Consider the following 6,000-nt stretch of genomic DNA (forward strand, 5'->3'; position numbering starts at 1 on the left):
GTAATCACCAAAGCATCGCATTCCTGGCATGCAAGGCTGCTGTGGTGAGCTCATTATGAACTGTGGCGAGGACGGGGCGTCGACCCGTTGGCTGTGCAGCTGAGGTTGCTGCCAACCCATCCGAGTTCGAGCCCTGACACGGGCGCATGGTGCTCACGGAGTTTCTCTTATAAAGAAAAGCCAATAAGGGTTAACTCTTGGGTTGGTCTTATTTTTTTATTTATGAACTGTGGCAAGAACAGAGCATGGTCGCATTGCTTTCATCCAGAATTATTTGTCGCGAAAAATGGATAAAAATAAATGTATATAAAACTAAAATACGTCTAGATATATCTATTCCTCCGATGAGTAATTTCGGATGGAGTGAGTACTACGTAGTACGTTGCTGTCTGCAGATAATTTTTTCACGGGTGAACTGATGGTCGAGCAAGTGCTGGCACGGTCCATCGTGACATGCTTTTTTCATGCAGGAATGTCTTGATATCGGAACTTTGTGCTTGCATCAAAGGGTTATAGGCCGCTATCCAAAGAATAGAGATTTCCATACATCTGGAGGTGGATTCTTTTGCAACAGTTAACATGATCAATGATAAGAATATGGACAGATCAAACTTTGCTTCCTTGTGGGAGAGATCAAGCATATGAGGAGTCTTCGTAGAACTTGTGTTTCCCATGTTACTCGTAGCCAAAATACTGTTAGTAATTTTTTGGCTAAGTATGCTAGAACCGAAGATAGGACTGTCCTTTGGTTGAACTCTGGTTTTTCAGAGGTAGATGATCTTTGTTTATTTTTTTCCTTTTTTTTCTTTTCTTTTCTCTTTTTTCTTTTTTTCTTTTTTTGTCGCTTCCTCTCCCTCGTGTTGTCCTCTCGAGAGCGACCAACCTCCCCGTCCGTCTCCTCCCCTTCTCGATTCCTCTCCTCGCTGCCGTCGGAGACGGGCGCCGGGTCCCTCGTGCAACCGCCGATGAGGGTGGCGGCGAGGCCCTCGGCCGCGACGTCGCTCGGGCTCGGGCCTAGGGTTTGAGGCGGCGGCCTCTTCTGGTGAGGGCGGCGTCGTCCTGGTGGCGGGCGGCGCTCGCCGGAGTTGAGGGCCGCGTCTACTCGGCCGCGCGGGCGGCGAGTTGGTGGTGGATGCGGGCGCCGCGTGGAGGGATCCCCTGCTGCTCTCCTTTGCCAGATCTGAAGACGGCGCCCCCGTGCTACTGCTTCCTTCTCGTCAGTCCGGTCGGATCCGGTGGCGGACTGCGCGGATGTGGGGTTGGGAGCTCTGGATCGGAGTAATTTCTTGGCCGGCTGCGGCGGCCACGACGCCGGCGGCGCTCCAGGCGTTGTTTCCTTCTTAAAGGCGGCTTCGAGATCTAGCTCCTCCCCCTCGTCCTCCCCCTGCACCCGGGTGAAAACCCACAACTTTGGTCGGGCGGCGGCGGTGCCCGGCTCCGTCACCTTCTTGAAGGCGCCACTTTGGGTCCGCGGGGAGGTGGGACAGCTGCAGCGCGTTCTTGTCGTTCCTGATGGCGGCGGTTCTCTCTTTAGTGGTGTCGCTTGGGCATGGCGGTCGGCTGGTCCGGCTCTCGTGGTGATTGTGGTGCCCAACTCTTCGCCGTGTCTTTCTGGGGTGCTCCGGTCCCGTTCAGAGAGGCTGGCGGTGGAGCGGCTTCATCTTGCACGGAGTTTTGATGAAGATGTCAAGTCATGCCTGACCGACAGGTGCTACACTTTGTCATGCCTGGTCGGCAGGTGCTACGCACGGCAGATTTTCCAAAGACTTTAAGCTGTGTCGGCTGGTGGTACCTGACAGCATGGTGCCGATGTGTATTAGTGGCGACCGCGACGTGCTCAGCTGTTTGCGTGCAGGGAGAAGGTGCCGTTGGGCGCCGTGGTGGCGTCGACGATAGCTGGACTGAGCAAGGTTGATGCATCAGTACAGTTCTGAAGATGAAGCGGTGACAGTTGGCGGCGGCGGCCTCTGAGTGCACGTCGGACCGGTGAGACCCATACCCGGCAGGCGTCCTGAATGGAACCTCAGGTCTTACATATTAGGTTTGGCTGCGATATCTGTTTGGTATTAGGCCCAGGCTATCCGCGCCTTCATCAACTGGATAGAGTTGCTTAGACGGCAGCTTTAATCTTACTGTTGTATTATTTTATAAGATCTTGTGAAAATAATTAATAAAGTGGCCGTATGCATTGCGCAGATACAGAGGTCGGGGTCATCCTCCTTTTAAAAAAAAACAGGAAAAAAAAAAGATTGTACGCAGGACATTGTCGTAGATGGTCGGCTCCGCTGGGCACGAGCACGCAACTCGGCTCCGCATTGGTACGGAGGACTCTGCACCCACCACCCACCTGCTTTGCTACCGGATCAGGAAGGGAAAGCCGGCCTCACGATTGTGTCGTCCCATAGTCTATCCATCATCTAATTTTCCTTTCTTTAGATTTTTCTCGGTTTGTGCAGCTACCAGCGCTAGCAACAACTCATCTACTACCCCTATAAAAGCATGTGAGGACCAAGAACCAAATCATCCTATCCATCAAAACCTGCAATCCGATGGTCTACATCCCTCCAGCCTACTAAACGTGTTTTATGCTTTAATTATCCATCATGCCATTGGGTTAATCTACTACCACTATAATCACACGATCCCCACCGCACGGTTCGTAAGTCTTTCCTCTCAGCCTGCCGTGATCGATCCCAAAAAATCGCCCGCTCGCCTACGCACGTCCCCAGTCAACCAACCCCCGCACGCACGCTCCTCCACTCCCCCGCCGGACCAATAGCCCACCACCGCTCGCTCCGCTTGGCCTCCGCCGCCGCCGCCGCACAACTCGGCCTTAGTCGTCGCTGATCCTCCGCCCGCTGCTCCACTCTGCCGCCGTCCGCCGATGGCCTTCTCCCAAAGGCACTGACGGCCGAGGATTCTTTGGGAGGGGCGGCAGCCGGCAGCCGGCAGGGGACGCGGAACAACCCGGAAGACATCCGCTCTCACACGCTCATCGTCTCGCTAGCCTACCCGATGGCTGCCGGTGAGCGTCTTCGCGACGGCCGCGGCGAGAGCTGCGTCGACGTGACGATCCAGTGGTAACATTGTTCTATTTTCTGAGCTCTTGAACATTTGCCTGCACAAAAAAATCTATAATACTTGCCTTCTCAGTCCAGTGGTAGTTGTATACATCATTTATTCAATCCTAAACTTCTGAATGGGCAACATGGATTAGATGCGAAAACGGCTAATTCACATGTTTGTCATCTCCATGTTAAACACTGAAGAAATGTGGGTTCTATCTTTTCAGATTAGCAAGGTGAGAATAGCTATATTGCTTCTCCGTTCTTTCTTTTTTTCTCACGCAACAGAAAAACTGAATGTATTTCTTTTGTACTTTATGTTTCTTAATCACCTACTTACTCACCTAGTTTTCCTGGATTCAAGAGTATGACTGTTGGTTGTTGTACACTGAAGGTTGAAACAATTTACTGTTTGCCACTAAGGAAGTTGCGGGTCTGATGTAAGCAAGCAAGTTTGTTCTTATCTGTTCCTACAAAAGAATGTGATGTGACAGAATAAAGTATAGTCAATGCAATGTACTCATATGTACAACTGTATAAATTATTCTGCTTTTACATGATGAGCCATTCTTCTGAGAAACTACACCTATAAGCATACGTCTTTGTACAGTTTTAGTCTGGTGTTGACAACAAGCCAGGTAACGGAGACATGTAGCACATGGATTTTATCTGGTGTTGACAACAAGCCAGGTAATTTTAGTACCATTTCTGTAGGAATGAAAAGACAGGCATTTCTATTTTTCTGTTTTTACAGCACATAATATTACATTCGTGGATGAACCAATCTAGGGAAATCCGATTGCGTCTTTGGTTCCTTTATACTTTTGCTTAGATTTTCAGTAGTTCAGAAAGCAAGTAGTGTGATGGTCAACACCGCCTCTTCGACGGAATGTCAGCATGTATTGCCTTATACCGGTTTGTTCCTGAATTATAACATTAGGTGTCATCTCTTATAGGTCCTCACAAACTCTCTCACTAAGGCAAGGTCTTCATTTTTCTTTAGTGTTCGCCAGTGTGGCCATAGTGCAGCACAAATCCAACATGGAGAAGTATGTTTTTCTTCACATACCTTGTGGGGTAAAAATGGGTTGTCTTCCTATCAAATGTTGGTTCTTGCCGTCCTTGGGGTTTTGATTTCAAATATTTCCCCCCTTCCGTTCCAGTTGTTAAAGTGACATATATCATGCTCGTGCGAGGCTACATGGTCACATGATGGAAACAATTTATAGCCAGTAAAATTTGCTCTTGTTGTTTCAAAATTACACTTATTCATACTGAATATAGAGTGTTGTGATTGTGGTGTTGAATTTGCAAAGGTGCAAAAACAAGAACAAGGAGGCCTATGGCTAATGCTTGCACTCACATTTTTCTCACTGGTTTTCACTCCATACTTGGGTATGTTTTGCTTATGGATAGTGGATCGATCCAATTAAAGACTTGATGATAAATTCTACCATTGTTTGCTTGATTAGTATTTTCTTAGTACAGAGCAAAAGAATGTTGTTTTTTGGTCACCTACAATAAAATTTCTTCCTTTAACCAACATATCATTTATTATTATTCTCTATGAAACACGAAAAATGCAAAGATTTGCTGAAATTTCAGCTTTGCAAAACCCATGATCCAATCTATTGCTAACCTTGTCCTTCCAAATAGAAAAACACAAGGGATTGAGATGGCTGCTGCAGATGCTTCTTGTAAACATTAGATGATGATTTTGTAAGCGGCTATTTTGAAAAATATTTTCTCAGACTACACAGTAGTCTTGTTTTTGAACTGGCTCAGGTATGTATTTCATATGTGTGCTGGACGCATAAAGTTGCAAGTTTCTTCTTCTTACAAAGGGAAATATCAAGCATTCTTACCAAAGCCTTTGAAAAATAGTCTTGTATGGGACTAAACAAAGATTCATGCTGTTGGGAAACGTAGTAATTTCAAAAAAATTCCTACGCACACGCAAGATCATGGTGATGCACAGCAACGAGAGGGGAGAGTGTTGTCTACGTACCCACGCAGACCGACTGCGGAAGCGTTGACACAACGTAGAGTAAGTAGTCGTACGTCTTCCCGATCCGACCGATCCAAGCACCGTTACTCCGGCACCTCCGAGTTCTTAGCACACGTACAACTCGATGACGATCCCCCGGCTCCGATCCAGTAAAGCGTCGGGGAGGAGTTCCGTCAGCACGATGGCGTGGTGACGATCTTGATGTTCTACCGTCGCAGGGCTTCGCCTAAGCACTGCTACAATATAATCGAGGTGGAATATGGTGGCAGGGGGCACCGCACACGGCTAAGGAACGATCTCAATGATCAACTTGTGTGTCTAGGGGTGCCCTCTGCCTCCGTATATAAAGGAGCCAAGGGGAGGGGGCCGGCTGGCCAAGGAGGGCGCGCCAAGGGAGTCCTACTCCCTCTGGGAGTAGGATTCCTTCCCCCAATCCTAGTTGGAGTAGGATTCGCTGAGGGGGAAAGAGAGAGAGGGGGGCCGGCCACCTCTCCTTGTCCTAATAGGACTAGGGGAGGGGGGAGGCGTGCGGTCCATATTGGGCTGCCCCTTCTCCTTTCCACTAAAGCCCATTAAGGCCCATACAGCTCCCGGGGGGTTCCGGTAACCTCCCGGTACTCCGGTAAAATACCGATTTCACCCAGAACACTTCCGATATCCAAACATAGGCTTCCAATATATCAATCTTTATGTCTCGACCATTTCGAGACTCCTCGTAATGTCCGTGATCACATCCGGGACTCCGAACTAACTACGGTACATCAAAATGCATAAACTCATAATAACTGTCATCGTAACGTTAAGCGTGCGGACCCTATGGTTCGAGAATAATGCAGACATGACCGAGACACATCTCCGGTCAATAACCAATAGCGGGACCTGGATGCCCATATTGGCTCCTACATATTCTACGAAGATCTTTATCGG

The sequence above is a fragment of the Triticum aestivum genome, chromosome 4A (genome assembly GCF_018294505.1).
Source record: "Triticum aestivum cultivar Chinese Spring chromosome 4A, IWGSC CS RefSeq v2.1, whole genome shotgun sequence".
Classification (NCBI taxonomy): Eukaryota; Viridiplantae; Streptophyta; class Magnoliopsida; order Poales; family Poaceae; genus Triticum; species Triticum aestivum.